The sequence below is a fragment of the Solanum verrucosum genome, unplaced genomic scaffold (assembly GCF_900185275.1).
Source record: "Solanum verrucosum unplaced genomic scaffold, falcon-dt-bn FXZP01000308.1, whole genome shotgun sequence".
Classification (NCBI taxonomy): domain Eukaryota; kingdom Viridiplantae; phylum Streptophyta; class Magnoliopsida; order Solanales; family Solanaceae; genus Solanum; species Solanum verrucosum.
Window position 1 is genome coordinate 582,390 of NW_026020574.1, and position 22,075 is coordinate 604,464.

Genomic DNA, 22,075 nt, shown 5'->3' on the forward strand with positions numbered 1-22,075 from the left:
ATGTGAGCACATATATACCTTTAAAATACACTAATAAATAGTTCAGAGGGTAAAATATTTGCCCACGTGGACATAAAAAATAATACAAAATTATAAATAATAATGTGTCCACGTGGGCACATATATACCTTTAAAATACACTATTAAATAGTTCAGGGGGTAAAAAATACGGTATTAAATAGTCTAGGGAGGTAATAGGTCCTCGTGAAAGTTTAGTATCGCAACAGCAAATCCGACCAAAGTTGGGTATTTTTCTGACCCTTATCCCATATTAATATTGGTGGAACTATGAAATATTATTATTTTCTAGATATATTATTTAATCAATAAATTAATATTTATTAATTTAAAAAGGTTTTGAAATTCAATAAAGATTAAGTTAAATTTGATTATGTCATAATTATTGTATCTTACTAATTTATGTATCATAATTATTAAATTCGCATAAAAAAATTATTATTCGTAAAGTACAATGAATACATCAAAATAATTGTATCTTACTAAATTATGTATCATATTTATTGAATTCCTATAAAAAGAATTAGTATACATAAGGTATAATGTATGTGTATGATTCATTGTAATATATTATTTTGGTAAATGATTCATTGTAAAATAAATTCAAGAATTCAATGATTTATTGTAAAATAAATTCAAGAATTCAATGATTTATTGTAAAAATAAATTCATCATACATAATGTTCATTATTTTTTAATAATAAAATATTACTCATTGTATGTTTACTAAAAGTATTCAATGTATGATGATGAGAGAATAAACTATATAGGAAATTTCTTGAAATCATATCCAAAAATGACTTTTCATTTAAAATGTGTCACAAAATCAATAATGACAGATCAAATATGTCAAACATAGATTATGTGAATAATATATTATTTTGTTAAATGATTCATTGTAAAATAAATTCAAGAATTCAATGATTTATTGTAAAAATAAATTCATCATACATAATGTTCATTATTTTTTAATAATAAAATATTACTCATTGTATGTTTACTAAAAGTATTCAATGTATGATGGTGAGAGAATAAACTATATAGGAAATTTCTTGAAATCATATCCAAAAATGACTTCTCATTTAAAAGGTGTCACAAAATCAATAATGACAAATCAAATATGTCAAACATAGATTATGTGAATACAAAAGAGATCATTCAACATGCACTCAAAAATATTTGCAGTCTTGGCAACATTGGATCTTTTGGACGAAATAAGAAAAGTTAGAGATGAGCTTCAACTATATTTAAATTTATAACAAAAAAATAAAGCACAATAGAATCATAATTCACTAAATTGTCTTTTATATATATATATACTTTACTCTTATTTAGAAGAGGGAGTTGTGAAGGACTAACATAGCTCCAAAAAGTTGTTCTTAATGTAATTTAAGTTGTACTATGGGGCCCATTTTATTCAACAATTATTGTTTTTTGTTTCCTTCATTTGCATACCACTATTTTTTTTTCATTGATTTCTAGGTTCTTAAATATTTTACATAATTTCTCTCTCTAAAATTATACAATTTTTCTTTTTAATGGTTCTCAAATTTCATGGTTCTTTATATGATATTATGAAATTTATCGTTCAAATTGTGAACTATTTATGTTTTTTGAGGTTTTAAAGCAATCTTTCTTTAGTTATTGCACTTTCATTGTCTATAATTGCCATTGAATAATGATGTAATGATACCTTAATAGAATTTCCTATCCATTTAAAAAAAAAAAAACCTTCACCCTTTCAATTTCGTTATATTTGACGTTTTTTTCTTAATCTTCATCTCATCATTAATGTTATTTCTATAATTTTCTTAAATCACTTATTTTTTCTTTTTTAACTCTTTTTATATATTATATTACTCTTATTTAGAAATGAGAGTTAAAAGGACTAACACAACATCAAATAGATGTATCAAAGGTAATACAAGTTGTACTATATTGGGGCCCACCTCATTACACAAGTACTACTCCCCACTCATATCAAGACACATGTACTATGTAGGGAGTTAGGAAGGACCAACAAGGACAAATATGTAATTTTCTTAAGCTTACCTCAGTCATATCACAAAGACACATGTACTATGTATAACACATAGATGCTTTTTATATTATCTATGGATTGATCCATTTTCCCCTTACAGTCTTATAATTCCAAAACCGTTAAATTTCTCTTAATTTTCGAGTAAATATCTCAAAAGATCATCCAACATTGAGAAATTATATTGTAAAATTATTCAACTTTATTTTATACTTCTTATTTATATTACTCCTTATTAGAAGTGAGACTTTAGAGGACGAACATGGCACTACAAAGTTGTACACAAAGCATTTCAAATCGTACTATAAAATTCATTGTCGCTCATTAATTGTACACGTGTCTTTCTACATATACAACAACCCACATGAATAATTACTTTTCTTACTTTTTTTCCTCAGTTTCTCTCTATATATATTCATTTTTCCCTTTTTTTCTACTTTCCATTCTCCCCTTTTACTCTCTTTAGTTTATCTTTGATCTTAAATTTTTCATAGATCTTTAAAATATTTTGAATTATTAATTATTATGAATTATAATATTTTTATTTTTACGTAGTTTACAAATATATAAATTTCATTTTAAAAAAATTGAAGATACCATACGCAAATTTACGATCAAACTTAAACTATTTGATTCTCGAGAAATAAAAAGTGTCACATAAAATGGGACAGACGAAGGATAACTCTCAATTAAATTTATTTCACTTTTTATTTTCCATTTTTAACATAATTTTTCAAGTTGGATTTCTAGGAATTCTATTGTAGACCCATTTAAATTTTACCTTTTTGTTTTAAACTAGAGAATTTGGTCGCACTTCGCGCGATCATTAAAAATTAAATATTTTTGATTAATTTTATATTTACTCTGTTGTTTAATCGTAATATTATTGTTTGTTTTAGTACTATGAAGATTGTGAAAAAAATAAAGCTTTTCAAATTTTACATCTATTAAATAAGGAAGAATATATTTTTTATCAAATAAGTTAAAATATATTTGCTAATAACAAATTCTTCCATTGCATGAAGTTGATCCTTTAATATATAATATATATTTCGGTGTACCATTCTCCTTAAATGTCTAAGAAATATCTCGTAATGTGAAATAACACTGTAATACTCCCTCTGTCGCTAATTACTTGTCCACTTTTAAATTGACACATTTATTAAGAAATCAATTAATCACATAGTGAGTTTATCATTTTACCCCTATTAATTATGAAGTAGATGAAAAGTTCTGCAATTTTCAAAGTAATTAGTGATTTAATTGAGGGTATAATAGGTAAAAAAATTGCTCTTTCTTGATTTGTCAAAATGGACAAGTAATTAGGGACAACTATAAAAGGAAAAGTGAACAAGTAATTAGGGACAAAGGGAGTACTAAACAAATGCATCAACAAATAAAATTTATATTAAAAATATATTGAATAATGACGTAATAATACCTTACTAGAATTTCCTATCTATTTTTTTGAAAAAAAAACTTCACCCTTTCAATTTTGTTATATCTTCTTATTTAGTAGAAGAATCATCATTTATTATATTCTACTCCACCTTAATTTGTACCATCAGAGTTTTAAGAATAAACATTAAATTTTAAATCGAAATAAAAAATCATTGAAAAATGACAGAAAAAATAATAATAGTATATGAAAATTAAAATAAGGTGCAAGAAAAGCCTTTTCACAATAATTTTTTGAAATATATTAATAACAATTAAAATGGAGCTGTTATTTTATCTTTAAAATTAAGTTTGACTGAATTGAATTAGTAGAATGAAAAAAAATATTAAACTAATAACTTTTTAATGTTATTAAATGCATTTTCTTTTTAATTGAGTAGTAGATTAAAAGTTTCGAATTAGGATATTAAAATAATATCTTACTCTCTCCTTAATTATTATGCTATTGCAAACATTTATTTTCCTTAAATGGTGATTCATTTTCCATTTAAAGTTATATCCAATTAATTTCTAATGTATTGAATGCGGTTATGGGATATTGAAATAATATCTTTATCTTTCCTGAATCATAATAAAATTATAATTTAACATTTATTTTTCTGAAATGATAATTTTGTTTTAATTCCTAGAACATATTGTTTACTATATTGAATGTAATTATAATAAAACATATTGTATTTAGTATGATAAAAGAACTCAAAAATTTGAGAAATTAGATAAATAGTAATCTTAACTTCTAAGAAATGTCACATCATCATTTACATATCCAACTTTTATATATATATAAAAGAGTTAAAAAAGAAAAAATAAGTGATTTAACAAAATTATATAAATAACATTAATGATGAGATGAAGATTTAGAAAAAACGTCAAACAAAGTAGTAGTATTGATGATGATAAAAGTTAAATAAATCATTTTTTCTATTATTTAAATTTTTAACATAAAATTTCCAATCTTTTAAAATTAAAAATAAAAATAAAAATCGAGGCAATAATTATTTTAAAGAAAAATATAATCAAAATTGTCAGAAAAAATTGATAAGAATAAATAAGTATCTATTACTAAGAATGGTGTCACTACATTTTCTATTTTAACTTTATTGTTACATATGGATAGAAACTTTTAGAAGAAGAAATGATCCAAAAATTTAAAAATAATGATTCCTTAAATGGTGATTCCTTTTCCATTTACAGCTTTTCAATTAATTTTTAATGTATTAAATATGGTTATGGATATTGGAATAATATTTTATCTTTCCTTAATCATAATAAATTATATTTTAGCCTTTGTTTTTGTGAAATGATAATTTTCTTTTCATTCGTACAACATATTGATTAATATATTGAATGTAATTATAATAAAACATGTTGTATTTAGTATGACAAAAGAATTCAATTTTTTTTAAAATTAAATAAATAGTAATCCTAACTTCTAAGAAATGTCACAAAAAAAATTAATAATATATATATATATCTAAGAAAATGATATAAATTACATTAATGATGAAATGAAGATAACGGAAAGAAGTAAAAGAAATTAATAATAATATTGATGATGATAGGAGTTAAATAAATCATTTTTTATATTTTATAAATTTTCAATATGAATTTTTCAGTCTTTTAAAATTAGAAAATGCTAAAAAAAATAAAACTAAAACTAAAAATCGAGGCAACAATTATTTGAAGGAAAAAATAACAAAAAATGTCAAAAGCATTGATAAGAATAAATAAATATTTATTGCTAAGAAGGTGTCACACCACATTTTCTATTTTAGTTTTATTGTTACATATAGATAAAAACTTTAAGATGAAGAATGATCCAAAAAAATTAAAAAATGACAAATCAATTATGTAAAAATACATGTGTAATTCTGATAAAGTTATAATAACTAATTTCTTCAAAAAAATAATTAATAAAGAAAAAAAATTAATTAAGAAAATAATATAAATAACACTAATTATGAGATTAATAGCATTGATGAGGAAAAGAACTAAATATGATCATCTTTTTAAATTCTTTTTTAAGAAAATATATATAAACTTTAGTTAAAGATAAATAAGAAAAAAAACTTTAATTAAAGATACACAAAATCAACGCAAAATAAAAGAAGAAAGAAATTAGAAGAATAATGAGGTTGAAAGAAATAATATCTAATTTTCTCTCTTTTCAAATCACAAAATAAATTTTTGCTTGTTCTCCTCTTAATGTGATAAAAATTCCATAAATAGAATGATTTTTTCTCCAAATAATTTTCTTACCCTTTGAAACACTAATCAGGCTTCTTATAAATTTCTCAACCACAATGAATTTTCTCTCCTTGTAGGAGGAATAAATATTTTTTCAAAAAGTCTTTTATTTTGATGAGAAACTTTTGTTACATGATTTCTTTTTTACATTAATGTCTTCACAAGAATCATGAGATATTCTCTCTTTCTCTTTTGTTAAAAAAGTCACATGACCTAGAAATTTGATGGACATCTTAGCGACATAAGTTGATACCATATATTCATCATCATCGTCAGAAGAAAAAGAGCCAAAGTGAAGAAATTTGTTCTTATTTGTTACAAATGTTCAACTATTTTTATTTTATTTTATAGGCTAAATAATTATAAATAGTTATGAAAAATGAATAGTTTTTATCTTTTCATCTTCCATTTCCATTTACTTAAATCTATATTAGTGTAATGGATGTTATAAAAAGCATAATTAATTAGGTATGACATAAATACTTTCAGTTTTTTTTTTACAATACAAATAAAAAATACAAAACAAAGATAAAATGTCAAAAAAAGGAGAAAAAAAATAAATAGAAATGTTGGCCATAGAGAGGTGCCACATCATATTGTCTATATTTAGCTTTATATATATATAGGCTCATGCCCTTAGATGTTATTTTATTACTTTAGCTGGCATCGACATTTTTGTAAATCTGATATCTACTTTGGAACATTTTATATGTGGCATAGGCTGACAATTGAGATCATAAATTTAAAAATAATAAAATTTAATTTATTATAATACTAATATCAATATCATATATATATATATATATATATATATATATATATATATATATATATATCATTTAAAAAATATATAAAAAGTATTATAAATTGTAATAATTAACCGCTTTATTTTTAAAAAATCATATAACTAATTTGATTTACACTCCAAAATTCATAGGTGTCACATAATTTAGACATTAATTCTTTATTACTTAATATATGTAATTATATCAATGACACATAAATTGAAATTAAAAAATTACATATTTTATTTGAAAATGACGTAATAGTACTATAAGGTATAATAATTAACAACTTAACATATTTTAAAATTTTAGTTGACTCTCCAAATTCCATATGTGTCATGTAATTGAGACAGAGAGAAACATATATTGGTTTAAAATAAATAAAATATTATAAATTATAATAATTAACAACTTAAAATTTATAAAAAAAATCCTTTAAAAAAATTTAGATGGCTCTCCAAATTCAATCGGTATTACAATAATTAAAACATAGAAATTAACATAGATTGGACTCGTGCTGACATTTATGTTTTCATTTTTAAAATTTTTTATTTTATACTTTATATAAATAAAATTTTTATGTAAAAAGTATTATAAATCATAATATAACATAACTTAAAATATTTGAAAACATATAAAAAGTTTTTGTTAACTTTTAAAATTTCATCTATACCACATAAATTGGGAGAAATATAGATATATAGATATTTTAAATTGCTAATTATTGTGAGTTATAGTACGTTTTATATAATTTTCATATATATTACTCGTTTTGTCCTGATTTATGTGATACAAATGAAATTTCAAAAGTCAATGAATTTTTTATAAGTTTCTTTTTATATTAACTTGTTAATTATTGTGATTTATAATATATTTACGTAAAACATACTCTAAATAAAAATAATTAGCAAATTAAAATATATAAAAACATACTAAAAAATTGATTAACTTCAAATTTCATATGTACCACATAAATTGAAACAGAAACAGTAACATATATTGGGCCCCGTGCTAGCACGGGGTCTCATATCTAGTATACTTATAAGGAACTAGTGAAATTATCCGTGCTTCGCGCGGCTATATAAAATATTTATAAGATAATAGTATGTAATATTTATATTCAGGTTAGTATCGTATATATAAGATGGTATTGATATTTTTACATCTTTTTAAGTGCAAATTATTCATATGTATATAGTAGAGAAAAACATTATTGTGATGAATTAAATGGAATAAAAGGTCATATTTTAAAATAACAATATATTATATTACGTTGAAAATATTTTTTTTACGTTTAAATTTTCTCTTTCTTTTGTAGGAGTACAAATTCTCTATAACATTAATAATATAAGAATTTCAGAAGGACTTAAAAAAGAGGATTACGGAAAGGAGATTAATAAAATCAACAAATTAAAAAAAATTAAGTCGTAAAGAAATATTATATTTATTCATTCAAATCGATCATATAAATTAACTGGTTATATAATATTATCTTATTTTAATTTATGTGAGATTTTTTGGTCTACCAAGAATTAATTTGACTCATCTTTGAAATTCAATTGAATTTAAATTTATATAATATTCTAAAATTAGGCAAAAAAAAAACATATACCATATACGTGCAATATTTAGTCCATATTAATAATTTTTTATGAATTCAGTCATATTCTTAATTACACTACACTTAATATAATTGGCAAATAACAATTTTTTAAACCCAAATTTCGCTTTAATTAGAAGATCAATTACTTCCTCATCAAAATCAGCCTTATGCTCATCGTACCTGGTAGCAGTACCAACAACATTTCCCTTTTCTGGACCTAAGATGATGCGCTTCACGAGAATGTTCATCTAAGTCCTCATATGGGTCATGTCTTGGTCCCTTTCTTCTTCTCTCTTTCTTTGCTCCGCAGAGAGTTCAAAAGTGAACCCAAGCTCTCCTACCTCTACATCTCTGGTGTGCCAAGCTCTGTTGTTCTTAGAGACTTCATCCATGACCACCATAATCTTTGGGAATGGTTTCTTCATAAACAATCCGCCACATACTGCATCTACAACATGTTTAGTCATAAAGTTAAGTGACATGTAGAATACCTGCATCAAGTAATAGATCCATATCACGAAAATGTCCTTTTAGCATGATTTCATACTTTTATGCATGGCTATTATACTTGGTACATATTTGTACTAACGCATACTCTTGCACATTGTTTCACTAATGTAGGGTTCGACGCTCCTATCCGCATCTTCGTGACTAAGGATCTATTAATAGAAGATTGAAGAATGGTGAGTCCTCATGTTCCGAGGACCAAGCATTTACTTCATTATGTCTTTGCTTTCAGTTTTGGAACTTGATGTATATGCTACGTCCCGACCATTTCTTATGTATACTAGATGACTTTGAAACGATGTTTAGACTTCCGTTTTTCTCTATAAAACTTTAATATGTTGAAACTGTCTTTTGAATCATTTAAATTCTATTGTTTTGTATGATGTATACTAAGTGTCTTGTATGGGGCCTCTCGGAGTCATGTACGCCATGTCACATCTAGGGTATTCCTTGAGTCGTGACTGTCACGACCTGATTTCTCAAATCATGATGGCACCTACTATACCCTACCAGTAGGTAAGCCAACCCGTAACCCAGAACATCAAGCAATGAGCGAAAGGGCAGAAACTAGTGAAAACAATAATCTAAACAAGAATAACAAGGTGGAAGCAACCCAAAATAAATATATACAGAAATCCCTCCCAGAACCTGGAAGTCACTAGTACAGAGCTATCTAATAAAGGGTACAAGTCCCAAAAGTGGACCACAACAAAACGTGTCTCAAAGGCAACAAGACTAGCTAAAACAAAAGAAGGAGACAAGACAAACCCAAAACGCCAAGTGCTCGTCCTCGTCTCCGAATCACAGCTGCAAAAGAAGGCCAGAGCTAATCATCGCTGGTAACTGGTACTGGGACCTGCATCACGAAATAGATGCAGAGCGTAGCATGAGTACCAACACAACAGGTACTCAGTAGGCATCAAAGGCCGACTGAGCAAAAAGGGTAAAAACAATAAGAAATGATAGAATCTAGACATATAGAGGTCAAAGCGGATATGAAAAGAAAGCACACGAGCATACCAGAAACAACTAAGTACAACTAAATTAAACCTAACTGGACCCCCATAAGCCCAAAAGGTACACTCGTGCACAAGTTTAAGTAAAACCTGAAGGGACCCCCATAAGCCCGACAGGTACACAGAAAAGCTAAGTCTACTGAGAAAGAAGAAAACCGGGATCCCAGCCTAAAGTAACTAAGATAATCCATCAGACTCCACCTAGCCAGCAGTGCACTCCCAGCTCAGCTAGAAAGAGTGACCCTAGGGGGAAACCCAACCAAACAGTCCACTCCCAGCCCAACTAAAAAGAAGGACCCGAGGGTGAGGTAGATATCGCGAGTCGTCCTACCATGCAGTCAACTTCCAACCCACCTAGAAAGAGCGACCCGAGGACACCCAACCAACAGCACACTCCCAGCCCAGCTAGAAAGAGAGGCCCGGGGGCGATCGCCGATATCACCCAGTCTACCCAGCCAGCAATACGCTCCCAACCCAGCTAGAAAGAACGACCCCGGGGGTGATGGTATCTCTAATAGGATCCAATCCAACAACTACCATCATGGAACACTGTCCACTCTAAGAAATCACAGAAAAGGCTCCAAGCCTATACTATCTCAATCCCACACCTTTAGTGATGCACTAAACCTTCGAGAACGCGTCAGAACTAGAGGGAGAAGATACAGAAGTGCAGCAAGCAGCGATAACGCCTAATCTAAGGCACAACTATCAGACTCAAGTCAGCTACTTTAGTCTACAAGGAGTTAAGTCATCCGAACGACGTCGGCAGAAATTCAAGGCTATCTAGCCCACACGGGTCATAAGTCTAAGGCAATGCTAGTCTAACCTAGACTAAGTACATCATGCTTACGGTTAAGGATGAGCAAGGCGTACAACACATAGCATACAAGCATACAATAGCATTTAGCACATAAACATGCACCTCTACTAAACCGGTTAACATGATACTATACCCGAAATATGGTCAATAGATCCTAACATGAGATATCTAATCAAAGTAAGGTAGGAAACTGATACCCACCCCCAATTCACTCCAATCGACATGCTTTTACACAATTAAGCTCAATCTAAAAGAAAGGAAGTCGTAGCCTACCTTAAGGCCGACAACGCACGCTCTCCAAATCACTTTACCGGAACTTTTCCTTCCCGAACGACCTTTGAACGCTGTCAATCTATCAAATATAGGATCACAACGTTAGTACGGTCGTTTAGACACCAAAATCACAACAAACGGAGACGAGTCAATTTTGGAGTCAAAACAGGAATCATGGGACCCGCACCAAACTGTCTAAATTTGACTCCATCAAGAGAACCTAAATAACACCTTAAACTTGTGTTCCAAAATGGAACACAATTTGAGGCTCAAAACACAGCAAAAACCAACAAGCAAGAAACCACACTTTAATCAACTAAAAGAAAACCTACAACAGTCAAAACTCAAAATCTACAAGGATCTAATGGTGCCCAGCACTCCTTGAACACTCTACGATGAAGTCACGACAATTATCAACACATGGGACTTCGAATCACCCAAAACCGAGCTAAAATGAAAGAGATATGACCAAAACAAGAATGTCAAAAACAAAGGCTCGAAAAAGGGGTACAACAGTCAAGTTTATCACAAAATTACCTAGAACTACGCACCCGACAACTTTCGAACACTCTACAACGAAGCCACCGAAAATACGAAGCTCCCGCACTTTGAATCGCTTAATTCGGATGAGGGATAAGATAGTTAAGAGGGTTTTAAGTTTGGGAAATGGTTGCTGATTTATCTGCATTAAATAGCAGATTTTCTGCAATTTTTCCCAAAATTTTAAAACTCTGATGGGGAACCCCGTGCACGCAAACGAGATATGCAACCATACCAAATTCGATATTTCAGACTTAACAGCGCAGTCAAAATTTCCATACGAGGTCATCTTGACAAAAAGTGGGTCCCACACTCAAATGTCATTTTAAGTCAAAACCCACAAAAGGGCTCGAAAAGATATCAAAAACCTCAGGACACAAAAGAAGGGTCAATCTAGACCAAACTGGACGTTTCGGAGCTAACCACACTAACAGAATTCTCATCCGAGCGCGTTTACTCAGAATGTTCACCAAAGTGAAACTTAGGCTTAAACTTAAAGTTAAAATGCCTAATCGCACCGACTCACACTGAAAACCTCGGGAGTCATGCCGACCATTCTACTAGCCTAAAATGACCCTTCCGGAGTTGATGGAATCGTCAGAATTGGATTCCGATGTCATCTTCTTGAATTTTGATCGAAAATGATCGTTCAAGGTTCATAAGCTTCAAAACACAAAAACTCACACCAAGACCAAACGAACGACCAGGTGACCGAACTGTCAGTCCTAACAAGTCATAAATGACTTGGGGTCGCTACAGGAACGGTCTAAATAACACACAGAAGGGAAGACACTGAAATGACCAAGAGGGTCATTACAATATCCACTACTAAGAAGGACTTTCGTCTGCGAAAGTAAGGGTCAAGAAGTACCTGAAGGCTCAAACAAGCGGGAAACTGCTCTTGCATCTCCTGCTTGGTCTCCTAGGTAGCCTCCTTGACTGGACGATGCTTCCAATAGACCTTAACAACAGGAATGGCTCTCGAGCGCAATCTCCTCACATCTCTGGCTAGAATGGCAACTGGCTCCTCTACAAATGTCAAACAATCATCCAACTCGACTGCATCATACTGGAGCACATCGGACTCATCACGAACATACTGCCGCAACATCGAGACATGGAAAATCGGGTGGTTGGCTGAAAATGCTGGAGGTAGGGCCAACTCATAAGCAACATCCCCAACTATCCAGAGTATCTCAAAAGGCCCAATGTACCTGGGGATAAGCTTGCCCCGCCTCCCAAACCTCATCAAGCCCTTCATGGGAGACACACAGAGAAATACCCGATCACCAACAGAGAATCTCAAAGTTCGATGCCTCCAATCCGCATAACTCTGGTGCCTACTCTGAGCCGTCCTGAGTCTATCCTGAGTCACTCTCACCTGGTCCAAAGCCTCCTGAATCAAATCTGTACCCCGCGGCCTAGGCTTTGTAGACTCAAACCAGCCCACCGTAAAACGACAATGCCTACCATACAAGGCCTTGAACGGGGCCATCTGAATGCTAGCATGGTAGCTGTTATTATACGCAAACTCCGTCAAAGGCAAGAACTGGTCTAAATGACCACCAAACTCCAAAACACAAGTTTGCAGCATGTCCTCAAGAACCTGAATAGTACGCTCTGACTGACCATCAGTCTGCGGGTGGAAAGTTGTGCTAAGGTCAACCCAAAATGCCCAACTCATCCTGAAAGGTCCTCCAAAAGCTAGACGTGAACTGATAACCCCGATCTGATATAATAGAAACTAGCACCCCATGAAGTCGAACCACCTCCCGAATGTAGATACGAGCTAACCTCTTGGCGCTAAATGAAGACTGACAGGAAGGAAATATGCTGACTTGGTCAATCGATCAACGATGACCCAAATGCTATCAACACCTCTAAAAGTCCGCGGTAGGCCAGCCACAAAATCCATAGTAATGTGATCCCACTTCCACTCCGAAATGGGTAATCTCTGAAACTCACCACCAGGCCTCAAATGCTCGGCCTTTACCTGCTGGAAGCACAAGCAATGGGAAACAAAGTCAACAATATCTCTCATCATGCCACTACACCAGTAATGCTGCCTCAAATCACGATACATCTTCGATGTGTCCGGATGGATAGAGTATCTAGACTCATGGCCCTCAGAAAGTATCAACTGTATCAAATCCCCAACTCTCGGAACACAGATGCGGCCGACGAATCTCAACACTCCAGTAGGATCTAAGGTAGCCTGACCACCATCACCCGCTAACACTCGATCTCTAAGGGTCACCAAGGCCTCATCCTCAAACTGACAACCACGGATCCTATCAAGCAAGGAAGACTGAACTCCCATATGGGCCAAGACACGTCTAGAATCTAAGATATCCAACCGAACCATGCTATTGGCTAAGAATTGAATGTCCAAAGCAAGGGTCACTCCTCAACAGATAAGAAGGCTACACTACCCATACTCACCGCCTTTTGGCTCAAGGCGTCCGCTACCACATTCGCCTTGCTCGGATGATAGAGAATAGAGAGGTCGTAGTCCTTTAGGAGCTCAATCCAACGACGTTGCCTCGAATTAAGATCCCTCTGGCTCATGATGTACTGAAAACTCCTATGATCGGTATAGATCTCATATCGAACTCCATACAAGTAGTGCCTCCAAATCTTAAGCGTGAAAACTATCGCTGCCAACTACAAGTCATGAGTGGGGTAGTTGCGCTTATGAATCTTAAGCTGCCTCGACGCATAAGCAATAATTCGGCCCTGCTACATTAATACACAACCCAAACCAACACCGAATGCGTCACAATAAACCGTGAAGCCCTCGCCCTCAACTGGAAGAGTCAATATATGAGCGGTGGTCAATAACTCCTTGAGCCTCAAAAGCTCACCTCACACTCCTCTGACCAAACAAAGGGAACATCAACACGAGTCAATCGGGTCAAATGTGTTGCCAAGGTAGAGAAACCCTCCACAAATCGTCTGTAGTAGCCTGCTAGTCCGACGAAACTCCGAATCTCAGTAACTGGGGTGGGCCTAGCCCAATCACGAATAGCCTTAATCTTCGCCGGATCTACCATAATGCCCTCCTTGGATACAACATCCCCCAAGAACGCTACAGAGTCTAACCAAAACTGGCACTTTGAGAACTTGGCATAATGTCGCTGATCTCTCAAAGTCTAAAGCACAACCCTCAAATACTGCTCATGATTATCCCTACTCGGCGAGTATATCAAAATGTCATCAATAAAGACTATGACGAAGGAATCAAGAAAAGGTCTGAACACACGCGTCATCAAGTCCATAAAGGCAGCAGGGGCATTAGTCAACCCAAATGACATCACCAAGAACTCATAATGGCCATAACGGGTCCTAAATGCAGTCTTAGGGATATCTGCTGCCATAATCCTCAACTGGTGGTAACCGGACCTCAAATCAATCTTAGAGAACACTGAAGCTCCTTGTAGTTGGTCAAATAGGTCATCAATCCTAGGCAGAGGATATCGATTCTTCACTGTCACCTTATTCGACTGCCTATAGTCAATACACATGCGCATCGTATCGTCCTTCTTCTTAACAAAAAGAACGGGAGCGCCTCAAGGTGAAATACTAGGTCTGATAAATCCCTTACCCAAGAGATCCTGAAGCTGAACACTAAGCTCCTTGAGCTCTGTAGGAGTCATCCGATATGGCGAAATAGAAATAAGTCGAGTACCTGGCTCAAGCTCAATCGGAAAATCAATATCACACTCTAGGGGTAGACCAGGTAGGTCAGTAGGAAACACATCTAAGAAGTCACGAACAACAGGAACTGACTCAACCGGAGGAACCTCCTTACTCACATCACGCACATAGACCAAATATGATAAGCATCCACTAGCCACTAGCCTCCTAGCCAGAATAAAAGAGATAACCCCAACTGCTGTGCTACCACGAGATCCCTGCCACACCATCGGAGGAATACTAGGAATGGCTAAGGTAACGGTCTTAGAGAAGCAATCTAAAACAGCGCGATAAGGGGATAACCAGTCCACACCCAGAATCACATCGAAATCAACCATGTCAAGCAATATAAGGTCAGCCCGGGTGTCACCCCTCTGGATAGTAACTAAGCAAGATCGAAATACCTACTCACCCACGGGGGTCAACACATTCAATGACGCTACCAGAGGCTCAGACATCATACTCAATCGATAGGAATAGTAAATAAAAATATACGAAAAAGTAGAACTCGGATCAAATAAAGCCAAGGTGGGCTGCTGGCATAAAATAATCGTACCTGTGATCACATCATCTGATGCCTCAGCCTCCGCCCTCGCTGGAGCTGCATAAAAATGGCCATGTCTGCCTCTGCCCTGACCATCAAACCTACCACCTAACCTACCTCCTCGGGGACCACCCCGTATACCATGCTGACCACCTCTACGGTCCTGACCCTGACCATGGCCTCTAGCTGGAGGTGCTGGTAAAGCTAGGGGAGCTGCATGAGGAGCGGGAGCAATTCGACTATGCTGAGGGTAGTCCCTGGCCCAATGACCCATCTCACCACACTCATAGCAACCCTGTCGAGGGCGACTCCCAGAAGAACGACTATCGTGGCCTGAAGAACCCGATTGAAACACCTCGTGGCCCTGACTCGAACTAGCCTCACTCCGACCACCATCTGATGCTTGAAGAGAGGCCTGTGTAGGTCTGCTAGACTAACCCTGTCAAAACCATCGTCCGGCCCTGTCATGATAATCTCTAGACCTGGCCGGGAGTCATTGTAGCTGCCCTCATGTCTAGCCCTCTTCTCGCTACCCCATTGGGCCTCGCGGCGAAGATGCTCCATAGTACTAGCATGGTGAACTACGTTTAAAAAAGATTGACCCGCAAAAACTAAGGACTGGGTCTCAAGCCGAAGCTGCAATCTCAACCCACGAACAAAGCACCTAACTCTCTCCTCCTCTGTAGGTAATATCATCTCAACATAGCGGGAAAGTTCGTGGAACCTAGTCTTGTGCTCTGCTACTGACATGAAGCTCTGCTCCAACCTGCAGAACTGATCCCTGAGGCGGTCTCTGATGGTACAAGGGATAAACTTGGCCAAAAAGGCCTCATAAAACTTATCCCATAATATCGGTGGAGATCCAACTGGCCTAGTCTGAAGGAATGGGCGCCACCACTGCCTGGCTGGCCAATCTAGCTGGTAAGCAATGAAGTTGGGCCCTCTAGACTCCACAAGGCCCAAGGTGCGAACCCTCTCACAGCAAGTAGTAAGAAACTCGTAGGCATCCTCACCCACAGCCCCAGAAAACCTCGGTGGTGTCAACCTAAGAAACACACCAAGCATCTTCTGGTCCTCAAGCGGCATAGTTCTGTCCGCTGCCAAGGGTTGTACTCCCTCAGGTGGTACCTGGACCTGAGGTGCCCTCACAATAGGTTGATCCTGCGGTAATAGTACTGGTGTAACTGGGGCGGGTGGCTGCTGCATCCCCCCAAACACACCTAAGAGCTGAGCAATAGCGGCCTGGAGATTTGGAGTCAGAACTAGTCCAGGTGGCGGCTGGGCAAGCCCCGGCCCCACCGACTGATCTGGTATACGAAGTGATGGAGGGTCCGCTACTGGCTTTGGATCCTCCTCTCTCTCCTGGACTAGTGTTGCGGCCCTCTATCGACCTCGAGGTCGGCGTCTACCCTAAGCTGGGGCTCTGATTGCAGGCCTGGTTGCATCACCCTCGGCCGGGGCACCTCGCGAGCGAGCCATCCTGCGAAAGAGTGAAACAAGTGAGATTTCAAGGAACCAGTAAGACACATGATGTATGAAAGTGAAACAAAAAGAGGAAATCTTTCAAAGGACATCTTGTAGCCTCCCGAAGATAAGTTACGGACATCTCCGCACCGATCTGCAGGACTCTACTAGACGTTAGCTCTGTACAAATGAGACCGATGAACTTGGGGCTCTGATATCAACTAGTCACGACCTGATTTCTCGAGTTATAACGACACCTACTATACCCTACCAGTAGGTAAGCCAACCCATAACCCAGAACATCAAGCAATGAGCGAAATGGCAGAAACTAGCGAAAACAATAATCTAAACAAAAATAACAAGATGGCAACCCAAAATAAATATATACAGAAATCCCTTCAAGAACCTGGAAGTCAATAGTACAGAGCTATCTAATAAGAGTACAAGTCCCAAAAGTAGACCATAACAAAGTGTGTCTCAAAGGCAACAAGAATAGCTAAAACAAAACGCCAAGTGCTCGTCCTCGTCTCCGAATCACAGCTGCAAAAGAAGGCCGGAGCTAATCACCGCTGGTAACTGGTACTGCGACCTGCATTACGAAATAGATGTAGAGCGTAGCATGAGTACCAACACAACAGGTACTCAGTAGGCATCAAATACCGACTGAGCAAAAAGGGTAAAAACAATAAGAAATGATAGAATCTAGACACAAAGAGGTCAAAGCGGATATGAAAAGAAAGCACACGAGCATACCAGAAACTACTAAGTACAACTAAACTAAACCTAACTGGACCCCCATAAGCCCAGAAGATACACTCGTGCGCAAGTTTTAGTAAACCTGCCCGACAGGTACACAGAAAAGCTAAGTCTACTGAGAAAGAAGAAAATCGGGCTCCCAGACCAAAGTAACTAAGATAATCCATCAGATTCCACCTAGCCAGCAGTGCACTCCCACCCCAACTAGAAAGAGGGACCCGAGGGTGAGGTAGATATCGTGAGTCGTCCTACCATCCAGTCAACTTCCAACCCAGCTAGAAAGAGCGACCCGGGGACACCCAGCCAACAGCACACTCCCAGCCCAGCTAGAAAGAGAGGCCCGGGGGCGATCGTCGATATCACCCAGTCTACCCAGCCAGCAATACGCTCCCAACCCAGCTAGATAAAACGACCCCGGGGGTGATGGTATCTCCAATAGGATCCAATCCAACAACTATCACCGTGGAACGCCGTCCACTCTAAGAAATCACAGAAAAGGCTCCAAGCCTATACTATCTCAATCCCACACCTTTAGTGATGCACTAAACCTTCGAGAACCCGTCAAAACTAGAGGGAGAAGATACAGAAGTGCAGCAAGTAGCGATAACGCCTAATCTAAGGCTCAACTATCAGACTCAAGTCAGCTACTCCAGTCTACAAGAAGATAAGTCATCTGAACGATGCAGGCAAAAAGTCAAGGCTATCTATCCCATAGGGATCATAAGTCTAAGGCAATGCTAGCCTAACCTAGACTAAGTACATCATGCTTACGGTTAAGGATGAACAAGGCATACAACACATATTATACAAGCATACAATAATATTTAGCACATCAGCATGCACCTCTACTAAATCGATTAACATGATACTATACCCGAAATATGACCAATCGATCCTAACATGAGGTATCTAATCAAAGTAAGGTAGGAAACTGGTACCCACTCCCAATTCATTCCCAATTCACTCCAATCGACATGCTTTTACACAATTAAGCTTAATCTAAAAGAAAGAAAGTCGTTGCCTACCTTAAGGCCGACCGCACGCGTTCTCCAAATCACTTTACCGGAGCTGTCAGTCTATCAAATATAGGATCACAACGTTAGTACGGTCGTTTAGACACCAAAATCAGAACAAACGGAGATGTGTCAATTTTGGAGTCAAAACGGGAATCGTGGGACCCACACCGAACTGTCTGAATTTTACTCCGTTAAGAGACCCTAAATAGCACCTTAAACTTGTGATCCAAAATGGAACACAATTCGAGGCTCAAAACACAGCAAAAACCAACAAGCAAGAAATCACACTTTAATCAACTAAAAGAAAACCTACAACAGTCAAAACTCAAAATCTACAAGGATCTAATGGTGCCCAACACTCCTTGAACACTCTACGATGAAGTCACGATAATTCTCAACACGTGGGACTTCGAATCACCCAAAACCGAGCTAAAATGAAAGAGATATGACCAAAACAAGAATGCCAAAAACAAAGGCTCAAAAAAGGGGTACAATAGTCAAGTTTATCGCAATATTACCTCGAACTACGCGCATTCGACAATTTTCGAACACTCTATAGCAAAGCCACCGAAAATACGAAGCTCCCGCACTTTGAATCGCCTGATTCGGATGAGAGATGAGACAGTTAAGAGGGTTTTATGTTTGGGAAATGGTTGCTGATTTATCTGCATTAAATTGCAGATTTTCTGCAATTTTCGCCAAAATTTTAAAACTCCGACGGGGTGCTCCGAACTCGTTCGGAACCCCGTGCATGCGAACGAGATATGCAACCATACCAAATTTGATATTCCAGACTCAACGGTGCAGTCAAAATTTCCATACGAGGTCATCTTGAAAAAAAGTGGGTCCCACACTCAAATGCCATTTAAGTTAAAACCCACAAAAGGGCTCGGAAAAATATCGAAAACCTCGGGACACAAAAGAAGGGTCAATCTAGACTAAACTCAACATTTCGAAGCTAACCGCGCTGACGGAATTCTCATCCAAGCGTGTTTACTCAGAATGTTGACCAAAGGGAAACTTAGGCTTAAAATTAAAGTTAAAACGCCTAATCGCACCGACTCACACTGAAAACCTCGGGAGTCATGCTGACCATACTATCATCCTAAAATGACCCTTTTGGAACTGATGGAATCGTCAGAATTGGATTTCGATGTCATCTTCTTGAAATTTTGATCGAAAATGATCGTTCAAGGTTCATAAGCTCTAAAACACAAAATCTCGCACCAAGACCAAACGAACGACCAAGTGACCGAACTGTCAGTCCCAGCAAGTCATAAATGACTTGGGGTCGCTACAGGAACGCTCTAATTGACACATAGAAGGGAAGACACATAAATGACCAGGAGGGTCAGTACAATGACAAATTTGGTATTTAGAGCACAAGGTTTAGAAAGGTCCTAGGATGTCTCATAAACCACATCGAGTAGAGTCGTCTTCATGAGTGTGAAGGGTGCCACATTTATGAATGAGAGACTATAAGATGCTGAGGAAGTTCCACTTCTTTCATTACTCTAAAAGTCGTGCGATAGAGTGTAACTCTAGGTGTCTTTCTTTCCTAACCCCTTTATGCTTTTTAGAGAGAAGAAATATCTGAATGTCATAGCTCGATATTGGTTTGGATTTATTAGCAACAACTTGATGTCGTTCCACAACGAGGCCATTCTTCCCCATGACAAGGCGATATTGGTAGGCACCATCATTGATTGAGAGCATATACATGTTGGTGCCATTATTGCTGATGAGATACTTATGAGGGCAAGACATGAACAGACATCGCTCCCATTTCCAGCTCTAAACACATAGCTATATGAGAGGGAATGAGTCCCTTTTTTGGGATGGTACTAATGTGAAAGTCACACCGGCCTCATCCAGTGATATCCAGAGGATTGCGGGAGAGTGTTTAAGAGATAATACGGCTCGGAGGAAGCCGCCACCACTTGACTCCACTCTAGTGGTCGACCAAATGAAGGATGGCTCGAGTCTTAACTTAGAAATTTTTTGGGTGTTGCAATATCTCCCCAATGGGATCATTCATCCTCGAATGACGGCCAGACCCAAAATGGAAAGAAAAGGTGTTGCTCGTACTATCTTTCTGACTTCTGAAGTTGCCTACTAACATAGGCGAAACTGATTCTTACTAAGAGTTTTGTAACTGGACTCGAGCACGCTTGGAACGAAATTCACATAAGATTTCAAGATTACAGACTATGACATGAAACAAGAGTATCCAGGTACGAAGTAAGAATAGGAATACTATTCCTTGAGTGATATGACTAGTAGCTTTTAAGCTATGCTCTCGTTTCTGATTACTACACTTCATTATCTACAACTCATAGCTCCTATATGACTACTCTTACAAACGTCTAAATCAAATTGCTTGCTTTTACTATGTGCAAGCCTAACCTCTAAATCAAAAGATGCTAAACATGAGATGTTTATACTTATCTAAACCACAAGATTCAGGTTTTATACCTCTATAGGGAATCTCATCCCAAGAATACTTCTCATTATAGCTGCTTTTAACCAACCTTCAACCCGTATCAAGAAACACCTATTGCATCATGCATTTGTCCACATGATAACAACACAACATTCAAGCCTAATACTATAACCACTCAATGTACTCCTACTAACCAATCCTTCTAAGAATTTCTCATTCTCTCATTATCTCTACAGACTAAAACTTCACACATTACTACGAGGAACCGATTAATTTCTCTCATTTAACTATTACTCATACTAAAACACCATACTATTCCTCCTCCACATTATAACTTTAGATGGAATAAGAAGACCACCACAACCATAATAAGAAACATCAACCCTAACCTTCTAATCAAATCATGAATTTGTGAGACTGAGCGTACTATGAGACATAAGTGCTTATATGAATAAATTCATATCATGAGGCTAATATCCATAACTTTATGGAGTAAGATTGAAATCAATAGGATAAAGTCTTTGTCCCTCATTCTAGAAACTTAGCATAGATGTGAATCTCTGAAGTGTATGAGCATTGGTCATGAGCACAATTCTGATATAAGAGACATCAACATAATGTTGTAACGACTAACTTTGAGAAATATGCTAGAGTATGAATGGATCGATATATCACTTTAACTCTTTCTGAACACACTACTATCTTATTCTCAACACTTAACTTGGTTTCTCATCTTATCATCTCCTCCTTAGGTTTGGAGTTGACACTCTAAACCCATGGATTTATTCTCATCATTTCTAAACTGGTCTACATTCCATTTACTCTAATACTCGGGAAAGGTTTATCTCCTG

The 22,075-nt window shown here is 36.0% G+C and overlaps 1 pseudogene; it reads right to left on the reverse strand.

Annotated features, from left to right (window-relative positions):
* Window positions 1–8,397: 8,397 nt before the first annotated feature.
* On the reverse strand, window positions 8,398–20,503 carry LOC125811247 (uncharacterized; annotated as a pseudogene).
* Between the last annotated feature and the right edge of the window lie 1,572 nt (window positions 20,504–22,075).